We start from the raw sequence: 17,060 nt of genomic DNA, 5'->3' as shown, positions 1-17,060 counted from the left end.
ATCCCATAGATATGTCGGGAAAAGGCGAGGAACATTTACAAGCAATCTGTAAATCTAGCAAGGACAGACTGACTTCAGAAGTGGCACCTTCCCCAAGATCATGTGATACTCAGCTACCAGGAGCATGATTCTGTAGCATGTTTCTTGAAGGAATGAAAGACAAGGAAGAGGATAAATGTGTGCATGACAGAGTTGGAGAATGGGCGAGTGTAAGAATTATGGTAAAATCAATAGAAGGATGTGGGAGAGATGAGAAGGGAGATGGAGCCTAGAGTGGATATAACACTGATCCTGATCTTCCTTTCTTCTTCTTTCCTTCCTCCCTCCCACCCTCCTTCCTTCCCTTTCTTCATTTTTTCCCTCATTTTTATTCCCTTAACTCACTTTTGGTTGATTTGATGAAGCCATTCCTTCTAGCTTTCTGATTGAGTAAGATCTAGGGAAATAAACAGAAATAACTTTGCTTGTAGCCAGATAGTGACTGGTTGGGACTTCTTTTGACAAACAGTGCTTGTGTATTCCGAGAAGGTCAGAGGAGAGCTAAGTTCTCCAGGATGTTGGCTCAGTTCGTAAGAACAACCGTGGGGCCTGGTACTGCCAACCCATCACCCAGACATCCCGGACACGCCCATCCTCCTACCTCACTCATGATAATACATCCCTCCCCTCCAAGCACCCGACTTGCAGATTTTGATAACTCTGCCCACCTCAATGCCTATCAATCTGACTTCAGACTTTACATAACAGTGCTATGTTCATTTCCCAAAATAGAATCTAGTCTTCAGAACAGCTGTAAGTGGAACAGGCTCGCTGCTGTCAGATCTTAGGAAGAACTAGACTTCCATAGGCCAACTGTAGCTGTATATAAATAGGAACATGGAGTGGAGGAAGTCTAATTATGCAAAGAAAATTGGAAGGGATGTTGCCTACAGGAAGACCAGCTATCCCAAAGTGTCCCTGAAAATGGTAGACCCAATTCCATGTAAACCATTCTGAAATTCTATGAGATCTTTTGTGTTTGAACTAGATTGTTTAATCAGGCCTGAGCTAGGAGAATTCTCCTCATTAACTTACTGGGGTTGAAACTAAGGTGCTAGGAGAGGTGTGAAGTGGTTCAGCTGGATTTGAAAGCATAAGTTGACCAGCTCACTCCCCACTCATACTGTAAGACACACATTAATGAGGGTGGCATAAGTGGGCATCGTTATCTTGTCACTTGGAGTCCCAGCGTTTTGTATTATGCGGTCTCTGGATAGTTGGGCCCGTTTCTTCCATCACACTCAGATTAAATAGATGACACTTTACCCAGGACACTAGGTGGCAGCAAATTGCTGAGCTAAACAATTAACAAGGGACAAATGGCCTTGAACCTGTTCACCAGAACTAAAAAAAGAGAAGATACCAGTGGCATGTGGATATAACCAAATGTATCAAAGAAGACATTACCACAAGCAGCTGCAAAGTTTCCAAGGCTTAACGATATCCCTGGTCTCTTCCTCGGAGTTTTGAAGCTCTTTGGGGCTAAATCTACCACCAAACTCTACAGAATTAGATTTACATATCTAATCAGCTTTAAGCATTTTCTGATGAAGATCATATCAGGTTTAATTACTTTTCTGGACTAAAAAACATATGCATCAATATATTACAGCTTTGATTATTCATCTTTAAAGGTTACCTGTAAATCCGTGTAGTCAACTAATTTCTTTCTAACTCAAGATATGTTTATAGTGGCTGGACAGAGGGTTCAGTGGTTAAGAGCCCTGGCTGCTCTTGTAGAGAGCCCAGATTCTGCTCTCAGCACCCACACAGTGGCTCCCAACTGTCTGTAATTCTAGTTCCAAGGTGATCTGATGCCCTCTTCTGGCCTCTATAGGTACTGTAGGCATGTGGTATATACACTTACATGTAGGCAAAATATCCATATCCATAAGATAAAAACAAATAAATCCTTTTTAAAAAGAATATTTTTGTAACTGTTTTATATAGAAATTTTTAAAACAGATTTATTTATTTATTTATTATGTATATAGTATGTATGACTGCAGGCCAGAAGAGGGCACCAGATCTCATTACAGATGGTTGTGAGCCACCATGTGGTTGCTGGGAATTGAACTCAGGACCTCTGGAAGAACAGTCAGTGCTCTTAACCTCTGAGCCATCTCTCCAGCCTCTTATATAGAAATTTTTTAAGCAGATAACCAAGCTAACATAATCAGTATAATCTAGAACTGGGCTGAAACTGTGAGGCTCTGGATTTGATTGATCTTCAACACTGCAAGAAAATAACAACAATAAGAAGAAGAACAACAACAAAATGTATTGGCTGTCCAACTGTGCCCAAGTCAGCACTTGGTGTTTACTAAGACTATTTCCTGTGAAAGGTTGTAAGATTATCACTATAGTTTTAAATATAAAATACAAATTGGAGTGATTAAATCTGACTGTGGAAAACACAAAGACACGCACTTCATCAGTGCAAGCAACAGCTCTGCAGACAGACCCTCAGCTCTGCCTGAAAATGAGCAGGACAGAAGATTTGAAGTGTCTTAAGCTGGTAGCCAGCTGAGGATAAATAAAATGAGCCCTCAACAGGACGAAGAATGAACAAGCATGAGAAAAGAAAGAATAAAAATAGCACTCTGGCATTTGATGTGCTTCTAACTGGATAGTTTTGAGCTCTAAGGAGATCCTAGGGCCATAGTGGTTCTATCCATAACCCTGAAGGGGAAATCAAACTTCCTAATGATGGAGGGGGCCTGGTGTTCTTTCAGAAGACACCGTGTTTGAGGCGAATCTCTTACCCTTACTCTGCTTCGAACAAGGAGAGCTTTAGACAGACTCTTTCTGTCCAAGGGGGACAGAAATCTTCCACTAGTGCCAGAGAGGGTCTCAGTGCTTAGCTTTCTGTCCAACGGGGACTCACCTATTCACCAGTTCCAAAAGAGAGTGCCACATCAGTCCCTGTTGTCCAAAGGAAATGCAGACACACCGTTTCTCAACTAGGGGACTTGAAATCTTCCCTACCAAGGGACAGGTACAGCCTTCCAAAATGAATATGGGGCCCCCATGTGTGAGCTTTCGGTCCTAGGAGGCCACAGGTATTCTACCTAGTTGTGAGAGGAGAAAAACTTGAACTTCTGTGAACTAGTTTTTGAAGATTTCAGGTCAATTTTTAGGCTATTTGAATTTTTAAATCCCTACCAAGTCTGGAGAGTTATTTGTGGCCATGAGACTGTTGGGCTAACATCACTAAAGATCGTTGTGAAGTCCAAATGAAGAAATAGAACATAATCGTACTTACTGAAGAGGCTGAAAATATTCCTTAGTTCCATATAACTATCAAGTAAAAATGAGTACACTTTGGGCCTCATGTGAGAACACTAGCATTCTCTATGTGGCTGTTTATTCCTTACACACCAACTGTATGAACATCAACAATATTCCACAAGTTGAAACAGAGTGACAAAGCATTCCTCTTCCTTGTAAAATTCCTTATATTAGAATCATATGAAAGCATACAAATCATTTGCACTTACACATTTAATGTTGGCTTTCATATAAAGAAATGCTTTTTATTTCAAATTAGAATTGCCAAAAAATAATTATACATATACTTGCTGAATAAGCAAGACAACAGATTTAAAATGACTAAGTAGTTTTTGAATTTTCAGTTCTCATGATTTAATATTCATGTTTACTCTCTCTTGATTATTTGAAACAGGGTCTCACTACATAGCCAAGGCTGGCCTGGAGCTCTGAAGTATGTAGTGTAGGCTAGCTTCAAACTGGTAGCAATCCTCCTGCCTCACTCTCCAGAATCCTGAATGTACAGTTCGAGTCACTGTGCCTGGTGATTCTGCCTGGCCCCTCTCTGTCTCTGTCTTTATTCATATATTCTCAAATGTTTTTATTTTATTATTTTATGTGTATGAGTGTTTTGCCTGCATGTATGTCTGTGCATCACATGTGTGCAGTGTCTCCAGAAGGATGTCAGACCCCATGGGACCAGCACCTTCTGTCAGCCACCATGCAGGTGCTGGGGATCAGACCCAGGTCCTCTGGAAAAGCAGCCGGTCACTCCTGAGCCATCTCTCCACACCCCGGGTGATTCTCTTTTGGTTAAATACTCAACCCAGGTGAGCATTCTTTTGTGTCCCTGTCAACATGTCAGTTTTATTCTGATGCGTTTCAGAGTTCCAGAGTCTTCTTACCATATTGAGAAAGCAAAACTGCCCACATTTCATGAAGGGTCAAAAGATGCTGTTCTCATAGGGTCAAGGTCTATTTTAGTACATTTTAAAACACAGACAGTTTTTGTTTGTTCTGCTCTCTGCTTGTGCATTCACGGGGGCCTGCCCCCTTTTCATCTTTATTTACTCTTTTCTGCCCAGCTGGCACAATCCCTGGCTCATGAGATGTGTCTAGGAGGTTTTGAGAAAATTCTAATGTATGGGACCCACAACTCAGGAATACTGAGTGGGAAGTCAAAGGGGAATGAGTGTGTGAAATATCCAGAGATTTTTAAAATAACTCTAATGTGCTAAAATTTAAATTACTAAGTCAGTCAGTTCAGCATAAGATTCGTTTTCACTTAACCAATCTCTGAAGTTTGGGTTTACAAGCAAAATAGTAAAAGGTGGTGCTAGAAGTGGCCTTTCACAGGGGTGTAACATTTCCCCCACAGGGAAAAATGGGTACCACTAGAGGTCACTACAGTTATTAGCAAGGAGGTGGTTAAAGCCCTTTGCCTCATAGCACAAGGTCTTGCAAACCCTAAGGATTCGCCAGCCACAGGAGCATGGCAATGGTCTGCATAAATACACTGCTGACTCTGCCCGGCTTCCCCAACGTGATGTACCCTTTATCTGCCAGGTCTTTTGGGCCTTGCTGGAGACTGAGCAGCCGATCATAATTACAGACTCTAGTGGTTTATAGGATTATAGTGGTTGCGTGTTTATGTGTCCAGCCATATTATAATATATTGTTCCGCATTGCTATCCTCTTTACTTGTTGGTGAGACCCGAACTGTCATTGTCATTTTATAAACCATGAAACAGAGGCTCAGAGGACTGACGGTCTGGCACAGCTAATGAGGGACAGACCTGGGATTGAAATAAAAGCCCCCATTTTTACACCAATCTGATCCCATTACCAACACAGGAAGGCACTTGCCTGTCTCTTCCTATTTTTAAATGATGATGATGATGATGATGATGATGATGATGGTGTGTGTGTGTGTGTGTGTGTGTGTGTGTGTGTGTGTGTGTGTGTGTGTGTGTTGGGGGGAGTGTGATTGTGGAAGTCAGAGGAGGACTTTCTCTCCTTCCACCTTTATGTGGGTTGAGGTTGGTAGACTTAGTGACAAGCACTTTTACCCCTAACCATCTCTCCAGCTCCCGGTTCCCATTGTCATAACAGTTGGAAATACGGTGTCTGTGGAAAAGTTCAGGAGTGCCTGTATGTGGCAGTAAGAATATGTTAGCTTCTGTGACATCACAGTGTGGTAGCAGATCACCGGTGTGCTGAGCTGCAGGGGTGTATACTGGCAGGGAGAATACCCGGGTAGGGACGAGTATGGAGAGTGAATCTGGCAAGTTCAAGGTAAGATTTGCTATTTGACATATCAGCAGAGCCAGGCAAGAGAGTCCATCACTACAGAATGATTCACAGGAAAGAAAATGAGAACAGATCATTCCAACCTGCCTCACCACTGGTTCAGGACAGCAGCAGCGTTATGTATTAAAAGCCAAGAAGGAGCCTTTTCTAGAAGATCTCAGAAGGTGGGCTGAGACCCAGGAGCTGTGATTCACACCCTGCTCTAAGCAACCGAAAAGCCCTACTGGCTAATCAAAGCACTATTTTTTTTTTCTTTTCAAGGAACGATGGTATCTGCGTATTTACATAATACCAGTGTCTGTGGCGGGCCTGGCTTAGCAGATGAAGAAATGGGAGCTGGGAGAATTGAAAGACGCTCGCCCTAGGTTACAAAGCAAGTCTACACAGAGTGCAGAACCACAGTTCCCAATTCCAACCGGATCCACTGCCTCCCAGCACTCAGCTTGATCATCCTTTGCATTGACCTTGGAAGCCCGTCTTGGAACCCTTCCTCCCAGGACACACTCTCAGAGGGAGGCACGCCCTGACAGGGGAGGGCTTCTGTCGTCGAGGGGAACCCTTCTTCACTCTGACCCCTCCACAAGCTGGGTCACAGCTATCCCTCAAGCGGTTGCCACACTTGGCACCTGGCTGGCGTGTGCCTCTGGAATGGAAAGTCAAGAGACTTTCAAAGCTTCATATACAATAACAGGAAAAAAATTAAACAAAGGAACATTTCTAGCAGCCGTCCCCACCTCTGAGCTGTTCCTTTGCGCTGATGGCCAAGGCTCTGCATACCTAAAATCCCTGGAGAACAGGGGAGACTAGAAACCCACATCCACTGTTTGCTCTGCCCCACCGTGGAGGAAATACTAACTGTTAAAAAACTTTCGATTCCAGCATAGTTGCTGCATTTCAGAATATTCTAGAATGGCAAATGGAGTTGAGAAGGCGAAAAATAATGAAACGATAGTGTATTCATCTCGTGACTCCTACCACTGACCATTAGAGCAGACTTTGCTAGAAAAATGTTGAAGTAGCATTTTCATGTTTTAGTTTTGACATATAAAGAACAATAAAATTAGCAGGCTATAGGTTCTTTGTAAGTTGAGGCTGGAGAATAGGATTTAAAGGGAAAAGAAATTTTGTCAGACAGGATGAGACATGCCTGTAATCCCAGACTGAAGCAGGAGGATCATCAAGAGTTCAAGGCCCATCTGGGCTACATAGTGAGATCATATCTCAAAACCAAACCCAAACAAGAAAATTAGGTAAGATAGTGTATCATAGTTAGTGGTCTGTACTCGCTATTTGAGAGGCTCACTGGTTGTTACAACTTAAGAGAATTTTCCTACAAAAAAAATAATACTTTTACTGTAAAGAACATCAAATGAGCTTAATTCAATTCTCCAGGTAGTGGGAATGGCGAGGAATTCTCTGGACAGGTGTCAGAAGCATCAGTCCATGGTGCATGCTAATTTCTCAGGTCCTCCATGTCTCTCCTTATACAATCTGAAAAGCGGTGCCCTCTGTCCTATTTCATTAATCTGTGTTGGCCTAGAACTAGCACTGTAACCAATGCTAGCCTCAAACTTGGACAATCCCCCTGCCTGTACCTTCCAAGTGTTGGTGGTTGTAGGCAGAATCTGCTACATATGGTTTAATAAATTTTTTTGAAAACACAATTCTGTACTTATTTTGTAAAGATCAAAAGAGCATCTAAGGCTAATAGAGAAATTCAAGAATTTTTATTGCATCACTTGATTGTATTATTTTCATCTAACAATTCTGTTACAGCATCCTACTTTGTAACAGAAAGATACATACAATTTTTGGAAGGACCTATCTGATTGCAAACAGGAGGTAATGCTGAATAAACTACTTTAAGTCCCCAGATTGGACTAGAGTCTTCACTGGAGTTACAGTAGCCTGTGCATTCTTCTCACCAGGACAAAAGCCCTGGCATTCTCGACTCCTTTTATTTTCTCATGCTCCACCCCTAGCCAGATTCACTCCAGTAGGACAACCTGTGGTTGTTATCTCTGAGACGGATCTGGAGCCTGTCCACCTCTCACCGCCTCTGTCGGTACCTGTCTGCTACTAAGCGGTATGCAGATTGCTGAGGAGATCGACCTGCTTCAACGTGAACAACTACCCACAGACCGACTCTCCAGGCAGCAGACAAAGGGGCAGGTTAGACCATGTCTCTCTTTTTCTCCACACCCTCCTGTGGCCCCTAGCTCACTAAGAGATGCGAATTCCTCCAGTGGGCAAAGACCTCTGCCTAGGGCCAACCTGGGCTGCTTGTCGTTCCACGGACATTGTCCTCTCATCTCGGGTCTGTTACACCTGGGTTCCGTGTCAGGGAGCCGTTTCCCCTGGTTGTGCTCACATTTTCTCCTGATTTCACTCACTCAATCTTGTGTGTCCTAGAGGTCACTCCTTCAGTGACATCTTCCCCTAGCAGCACATTGAAAATGGAAAGTTGCCCTAATCCTTAGACAGGACATTTCTTCTCTGTTTTGTTGGTCTCTAAGCTACTTACCAAGTTCCCACCCTCTGACACCTAATTCACTTATTATTTATTTATTTATTTATTTATTTATTTATTTATTCATTTATTCATTCACTTATTTATTTATTTATTTTGTGTGTGTGTGTGTGTGTGTGTGTGTGTGTGTTTGGTTTGTATTTTTTGCTCTTTTCCATCTTCATTATCTATCAGCCTTAAAAGGAAGGGATGCTTGCCTCTTCTGTTTTCTGCTCATGCCCAGGTCTAAGACCTGTACTAGACACACAGTTCTTGCTCAATGAAGATTCACTGAATGAATGATACAGTGCACATCTAGATATTTGCAGCTTCCAGCATGCGACTTCCCTGAAAACTAGATCAACAGCCTGGTCAGTTTTTTCTAGTCCAAGGACAATCAAGACAGGTATTTATGTACCTTTTTTAGGGGGACAGGAGGCTGTTGTCTTCCTCGATGCCCAATAAACACTGGTGACAAACCATCAAAAGACCTGAGAAACTACCTTTTTGGCCTTTTTTCTTCATACCTCCACCCTTAAATCTCTCCAGAAGGAAACAGTAAATTTTCCAAGTTGGACCACTAAAATTTTAGTACAGATTATGTTATTGTTTACCGGAGACCCATAACTTCCATTGTACTTTATAAAATTATGGGTTTTGTTTTTCAGACGAAATCTTACAATTTAGTCCAGGCTTGAAAACTCATGATCTTCTTGCCTCCAATTCCTGAACTGAAATTATAGGTGTATACCACTATGTCAGGCTTAAAACTATTGCTTAAAAGCCTGTGTGGTGGCTTTCACTTATAACCCCAATAATCAGGGTTGTCTGAAATTCAAGATCAACTTATTCTATAGAATGAAACCCTGTCTCAAAACAACAAACAAGCCGGGCAGTGGTGGCGCACGCCTTTAATCCCAGCACTCGGGAGGCAGAGGCAGGCGGATCTCTGTGAGTTCAAGGCCAGCCTGGGCTACCAAGTGAGTTCCAGGAAAGGCGCAAAGCTACACAGAGAAACCCTGTCTCAAAAAACCAAAAACCAAACCAAAACAAACAATGTAATTGTCATTTGCAAGAATAATTTGCCTAAAGAAGTTGAATTCTTTTCAAACAGTGTCATTTGTATAGAGAAGTGTGTCTTTTTATAGTTATTTTACAGGCACAGAGGCCCTGCCCAACTTGGTTTTCTAATATTTGCAATTACATTAATATATTTAAATTCAATCTCTGACCTCCACAGACACATGCACATGTGTATCCATGCACCTATACACATGTACATAGCACTCCTCCTGACACACACACACACACACACACACACACACACACACACACACACGCACGCACACGCACGCACGCACTCATGCATGCACGCACACACTCACGCATGCACGCACGCACGCATGCACATGCACATGATCAAGAATAGGAAAAATAAAAAGAAATCCCACCAGTGTCCGAACAGCCCTGTTTGGCCCTTAGGAAGATCTTTGGAACTGTCAGGTCAATACAGTACACTTCCTTCACCCCGTTACACCAGAAGTCAGGGCGAATCACCCCTCGGAAAGTTCAGGTACCAGGATAACCGGAGCACTTTTCAAAAAAGATTGAGTTTGTGGGGCAGGGCTCACACGGCCTCTCTGTTTATCCAGGTACCTGGGAATGATAACGAGCCCCGATGCTATCAAGATGTCCCCTTCATAAAGATGCGCGATGTGGCAAGACAGAGGCTGTTCTTCCTGCTGCTTTTCCCAGGGTAGCTTTCAGAAAACAAGACATCAGCTCTGTGAAGCAATGCCCCCAGAGCATATTCACAGAACTGTGGTCGTAACACAGAGAGATGTTCAGAAGTTATCAGATCTGCTTTTTCCCTTCTGGCGGGATGACACCATCCATACGCCATGTTGTAGGAGCCGACTCATGGGCTCTAGATCACTGTTGCTCCGGTGGCAACAATAACCGTCCATGCCACGCCTGTCTTAGGTCCTTGCATTCCCAGGAAGAACATGGCTTTCATAGGGCCATAAAACAATCAGCTGAGGGCTATAATTAGCAGAGAGAATTAAATGTTATAAGTCCATGGAAGAAACCATAACCAAGTTCACCTGGACGTGGTGTGTTTGCAGGATGGGAAGATCAAGGAGGAATATTGAAAAAAAATGTTTCAGAGAAGTGCTGATTGTATGGATGATTTGAAGAATAAATTTAATATTTCCTGGCAGAGATATTTAAGAAAGTTTTTCCAGGTTGTCTCAATTTAAGAAGCATGAGGCAGGGACATCATGCTGTGGTTGAAGGATGATGAAAATTTTCCCTTAGTGAATGTGTAGAGGATAAAGAGGAGGAAGAGACATTTAGAAAAGTAGATGGGTACAGATCTTAAATGATTCACTGTGTTGCAATGAGAATTTTTATAAGGATTTGGATTTTATCCTCAAGGCAATGGGGAGCATTCAAGTGTTTTAAGAAGGGCAGCAGAGAGATAAGATTTATCACCTAGAAAGATCACGCTGGCACTGCTTGGAAGCAGAACTGGAAGCTAGCCAGAAAAGAGACAGAGGTATGAGGAAGCCTCTATTTGCCACCATGTGGGAGGTGAATGGGACTGTTTCTGGGGTGTAGAAAGGAGGTTAAAACTAGCAGACATGCAGAAGAAAGACCAAACAGAACTTGCTGTTTTGTGGGAGTAAGAAATATGGGAAGAGAAGCTTTAACATGAGTAAAATCCCTTGAATGAAGTGATGGAGGAAAAGGTCTGACCTGGTATCACAAACACTTAAGGGAGAGAAGTCCAGAGATGACGTCTAGAGGAGAAAGACTGATAACAGAGTTGATGTATACAGATGAGAACATTCAGATGAGAGAGCTGGTTAAGAGCATCAAATGGGCCAGAGAGGTTGAGTAGGATGAGGATTGAGATGAGTTTATAGATTCGTCATGGAATAGATGAGTAAGGCCATAGAAGGGCAGAAGGGGAAGAGAGTGTATTATTTTAATAAAGGTGTATGTGTACGTGTGTGTGTGTGTGCATATGTGTTCATGTGTGTGTATGTGTATTTGCTGTTCCAGATGGAAAAGAGCTAAACTTTCCACATTGAACCCAGTGTACAGAGCTCTTTACACCAAATCTAACCAATATACAATAAAGGATGGAGATAATGACCATAAGTTTCAAGTGAGATTGGAAGGGTCCTGGTCTATGTGGTCGAAGAGAAGTTTGGCTCCCTCAAAGAGGAGGGGTGATAGCACTCTCCTAGGAGGCCAAGTAGTGAGGTGAGAAAGACAGAAATAAGTGACTATTTCCATGACTGTCCTGAGAAACAAAAACTAACTCAACTCCTGTCAGTGAGTAGCTGCAGGCTGGTGTTGATGGTTCAGAGATCAAACTGCAGCGTTCACCACTCTGGAGGACCACAGGCAATGTGTGGGGGGCCATTTGAGGTGGAAATCATTAATGGCCATGTCCTGCCCCAGGCTACAACATCTCTTGTGAGTCCTTGTTCATTTTTCAAAGTTCAGTCAGGCCATCTTTTGTTTTATTCTGTGATCTGTGGTAGAAGTTATCCCAATATTTTATTCATTTTTGAATCTCTAGATTCGAATGGCTGGAGCATACAGCATGTTTAATAACTGTTTTCTAGAGAGATGGGTATTACATGGAACACCAAGCTCTAATTCCTAGAAGAGCCAACGCTAATTTAAGTAAATTGTTTAAGTCCCTGAAGTTAGTCTCCCCTTCTCATGTATCTTCTTTGCCCCCTTGGTTTTTTCTCTTGGCATCTTTGCTGTCTGTTTTTATTATAAATTTTTTTATTATAAAAATTATCTATTTTTCGTGTCCTAAGCAGTTGTCTTTATCTTTGAAACAGTCATTTTACCTAGAATGGTTGGTGCACTACTAAAATCTTAGGTCTTGAGTTCAAGGCCAGCCTGCATCTCCATAGTGAATTCTAAGCTAGCCAGGGTCACATAATAAGACCCTGCTTTAAAAGGAGCCCCAAAGAGTTGTCTTTGCTCTCAGCTTCGCTATCATTTTCCACCAAAGCTCCGCTGCCATCATTAACCTAATGCCAGCAGTCCTGACCATGTGACTCCTGCCAAACATGTTTGCTGTCAGAATGGAAGACACTGCCATGAGCCTGCTGAAGCCGTTGAAAAGCCCCAGTACTTCTTTCCGTGTGGCTCCACCTTAGCACCTTCGTTAATTCTCTCATCTAGCTTCTCAAGGAAAAAACCACCACCACCCACCACTTTTTCCTTCCTGGAAATCAGCTGACTTTGCCCATTATTTGGGAAAGAAATGAAAAAAAACAAAAACAAAACACATGGCACACTTCTTTAATACATGCTGAGTAAGTGTGTATATGAAGAGCATCCATGCTGCAAAGTACCAATTCCATGCCTCTCTTCCATGTTGCACAGTAAACCTTCACTTTATGGCAAGGTCTTTGCTTCCTGTTCTCAGCAGCTGTGAGTTTTACTGGAGCTGGTGTTGACAGGAGAGATCCCTGAAGGTTCTCTGTAATTCTGCTACATTTGTAAGTGTCAATACTGGGCCAATATTCCTTTTCTTTTAAATACCCATGTAAGTCTAACATGAAATGATGGCCATATAAGCAGAGACCAACAGGAGGAGATGAAGTGCTTACATAGAAATAGGGAAGCTTTAAACAAAGAACGAAACAAAGACACCAGTGGAATTTCTAGCCAGCCACCAGGGTTGGCTCCCCTTTGCCTATGCTTGAGTGGGGCCAGTCATTTTCTGTAGAGGCTCTTCCTTGGATATGCTGCCACAATTTTTGAATAATTCTGGACGATTCTCCTATCTTTAGAAAGGTGATCATCCTCAGAACCAGTGGCACAGTTTCCAGTTGAAGCTAAGTCATGCTTTTTCTGTTTTCAACTGCTATGCAGAAAATAATACTTAACATTCTTTTGTATTCATAGAAGTTCCCAATGCCAACATGGAGAACTTGGGTCTTTCATTCTATCTATTCTTCTAAATCAATTTTTTTTCTTCAAATACCCTTCTCTTATTGTTTGCATTTTTAGGGAGAATCTATGGGAACTGGTAAGTATTCAAGGCTGGATTTGCCTGATAGATGCTGAAACCAGCTCATTTGAATCTTCATTCCCTGAGACTTTACCACCTGGCTCCATTCCTCATTTTCTCACTGTCAGATCCACAGAGATGTTGCATCTAGGTTTAAAACTGGATCTTGACCCAGGACAATTCACCCACCAATCAAAGCGAACAGACCCAGGAAGACAAAGATCCCCCATCAACACCACCCGTCCTCCAGGATCCTTCACCTCTTCTATTTCTCTTGAATTTTTTCTTTTCTCCCTTTCCCTCATAAACCATTATTCATCAGAAGGTTATGTCCACACTAACACTTTTGAAGAAAAGAAGAAGAAGAAATGAAGGAGGGTCAGAAGGAAGGGAGGAGGAGGAGGCATCACAAGCTCATTGTACTTGGTCTTGTTTTTAGGACAAGGTTTTCAAAAACACTGGCTGCGGAGCTGACACCACGTGTGGAAGAAATGGCCTTAAGAGAATGTTGCAAAACTGCAACATGCTCGGGATGGTCGGAATTTAACTTTGTGTGATCATCACCCCTAAAAATAGTTTCCTTTCTCTTGCTAATAACATTTGAGACTGCTGATAAAGTCAGCTGAGAGGGTCAAAAGAGGAAAGCTCATAAATCACAGCCTTCCGCTCACTCACAAAGCCACAAACATGCATATTGGGAAATCGCAAAAAAAAAAAAAAAAAAAAAAAATTACGGGACACAAGTTCTGTGATGTGGAAGGGTAGGACGTTTTTATCCTTTTCCTCCTTAAGCCAGGTGGAGGGCTTGAAGTGAATCCTGCCTGATGATCTCTATCTAAATCAACTCTGATAATGCCAGTTCATATACATTGTTAACTTACTAGTGGGGGAAAAAGAAAGAAAGAAAAAGAAGAAAAGGAAAAAAAAAAAGCAAAGGAAGATAGATCCCTGGCATGCCCTTCAGACTCAAAGCATCCAGGCTGCAGGCGAGGCATGATTCCATAGATAAAGGCTCTTGCCGGGCCAGGCTGGCCTTGCGAATGTAAAGCCTGAAGCAACCATGCAAACATCTGTAGTACCTGCTCCCCCTGCTGGCCATAGGAGGTGGCGACAGGAGACTCCTTGGACTCTCCCAGCCCGCTAACTGATGAGGAGATCCCATCTCAAACAAGTAAAAAGATGACATCAGACTCCCAGAAGCTGTCTTCTGACCTCCATATGAACACTCACACATAGCTACATGCACACTCATATACCACACGCAAACAAAGCTTTAATAATAATAAAAAATGATAATGACAATGATGATACTAGGCTCACCTGTACAACCCACCCACATGTCTTCTTGTACCAAGTGGGGGGCCAGGGCTCCCTCTGTTTTGACATACCTATGAGGACTGGGAGCCTCCTCCACGAGATCTGTAGGCTCTCTGCCTTGGTCTGACAAGCTTTTGGCAGTGGGTAATGGTTAATGCAGACTCAAAAGTGTTCAAGATGCTGAGAATAAGTGAACGTCAATGCTCAACCATGGATAGAGCGTGTGTAATGCTCCCCACCAAGGCTCAAGGAACAGCACAGAAGTGGGATTGAAAAGCCAAAGCATGGGGAGGAGTCCTGTCTGTGGACACACGTGTGTGTTGCACACACGAACTCTTAGCAGCTGTACGAGACCTGCACAGGACCAAGCCAACTACAGTTTCCATCTTGGGCAGGGGAAGGACTACTGAGACTCCACTGAGAAGCCATTGCCCGTTGGGGCAAGGAGAGTCACTTTGTATTTGGGGCGGGGTAGGTTGTCTCATTCCTGTGGGAGACTGCACACCTATGCACATCTGGGCAGCACTGACAAAAGCAGAAAAGAAGAGGATGTGGAGTTGGGGGAGAGCCGCGTTGAGAGGTTCTGAGGGGAGCTGGAGGGAGCAAGGTGGGCGTGGATATTGTCCATAGTACATTGTGTACAGGTATGAAATCTTCTAACAATAAAATGGATTTTCATTATAATAAATCTCAAAGCAGGAGAAATGCTGGTTAAGGAGATGAGGCCTCTCTCCAGCCTTGTGTCTCTTCCTTCTACCCATCCAAACCTAAACATACTTAATTTTCCCTTCTTCCTCCCCTTCTGAACATCTCCTCTTCCTCACTCCTCTCCCCCATCACTTTTTTTCTTTGTGTCTGGTGATTTCTTTTGTTAATAGTCTCCCATGTTTTCCTCTTCTCCAGGTGAAGCCGTAGATACCCTGTGCTTCCCTCCCCCAATCACAGGCAGACTTTGGGATAACCTGTCACCCTCACCATCCTCTACTTTTCTGTTTACGTGTGGGTTGACTGCATCATTTAATTTTCAAATTGTGACACTTTGGAGAGGAAAAGGGAGGTGCTGGGGGCTGCTGCTGGCCACCTGCCCCCCACAGGTGCTTCTTGTGGGCCACCTGGGTTGCAAACCCAGTGACTTCTCTTTGGCTTTCCATTGCCCTTTTCACTCTACACAGAGGATCTCAGCAAATACTCTGTTTCTCCAGGCCGAGGGAGGAGGTGGAGACACACATTCTAACTTTTTCTTCTAAAGGTACATGGTTAAAAGACTGGACTCTGGCCGGGCAGTGGTGGTGCACGCCTTTAATCCCAGCACTCGGAAGGCAGAGGCAGGCGGATCTCTGTGAGTTCGAGGCCAGCCTGGTCTCCAAAGTGAGTTCCAGGAAAGGTGCAAAGCTACACAGAGAAACCCTGTCTTGAAAAGCAAAAACAAAACAAAACAAAAAAACAAACAAACAAAAACAACAACAACAACAACAACAAAAAAAAAAGAACTGGACTCTGGAAAGCATATAGCTGTGCATGAAAAGCTCCTGTCACAGTGTCCATCTTGCTTCTGCTACCTGCTCCTTTAGGGTCCTCAGAGATCTCTGCATTCGGCCACCTAGACAGAACTTCAAGTGCAGTAAAAACATTACCAAAAATGTATTGCAAAAAAATGTGATATATACAAGAGGGCCTGTAAAACATTTATACACTGTTTTAAAACCAACAATTAAAAAATAGAATAGTGCGAGCATTTTTGAAACCACCCTTCTTACTTGTAAATCCCCAATTGTGTTCCATTTCCTTCTCATTGCTAGAGCTAGCTAATGTCTTTAATTTCCTGTACAGTTTATGCTGTGAACCAGCTTTACTTTATGGGTTTACTCACCCCCGGTCCGTGTGTGTTTATTTGTGTGTGTGTGTGTGTGTGTGTGTGTGTGTGTGTGTGTGTGTGTGTCCCCTCAATAACATCTCTCTGCTCCGAGGAGTCAGCTGATACTTGTAATAAGTAGAGAGAACTGTCGTTCTTCCTCATATGAGAACAGACTGTTCTCTCTAGGGGAAAAACACCTAATAAAATACGATGTGTTTTTCAAATATTTAACCAAGAAGAACATCAACACATGTGTAAGGGAAGATGTTTAGGAGGAAACCCCGGCAGCAGAATTCCACTTCTCGCCCCTTTGTTGACCACTTCCGTCTATTTTGGTGATCCACATTCAGTCTTCTATTATGCAGAACCACCACGAACAGCTAATGTTCTGAGGAAGCGGTGAGTGACAGGATTTCCCACACAGGGCAGTCCTGTGGGCCAGAGTGGGTTAGGTGAAATGACCAGCTGTGTGAGGCATGCTGACCAAGTCATCCTTCAAAGCCTTTTCACTGCATCCCATCCAGGGTATCCAGGGCCCTTCTCTTGTTATCCTCTGTACATTTTCAAACAACCATTCCCCCAGAGTAAGCTTAAGATGGGTGTAGCATGAATCTTAAAGAGTCTTATTAATAAAATCAAACCTGAGGCCAGTTATTTGGGTGAAATGCTGGATGGTCAGAGAGACAGAACAAGCCACAGCTAACCTC

General features: G+C 43.0%; 1 long non-coding RNA gene across 1 annotated transcript; it reads left to right on the top strand.

Annotated features, from left to right (window-relative positions):
• The first annotated feature begins 7,610 nt into the window (after positions 1-7,610).
• LOC143273477 (uncharacterized) lies at positions 7,611-14,116 on the top strand. The gene is made up of 2 exons (XR_013051600.1): positions 7,611-7,791; positions 13,621-14,116. It is a non-coding gene; the product is annotated as an uncharacterized LOC143273477 (long non-coding RNA).
• The last annotated feature ends 2,944 nt before the right edge of the window (positions 14,117-17,060 follow it).

Source organism: Peromyscus maniculatus, chromosome 5 (genome assembly GCF_049852395.1).
Source record: "Peromyscus maniculatus bairdii isolate BWxNUB_F1_BW_parent chromosome 5, HU_Pman_BW_mat_3.1, whole genome shotgun sequence".
In the NCBI taxonomy this organism is placed as follows: Eukaryota; Metazoa; Chordata; class Mammalia; order Rodentia; family Cricetidae; genus Peromyscus; species Peromyscus maniculatus.
This window is presented reverse-complemented; position numbering and strand designations above follow the sequence as displayed.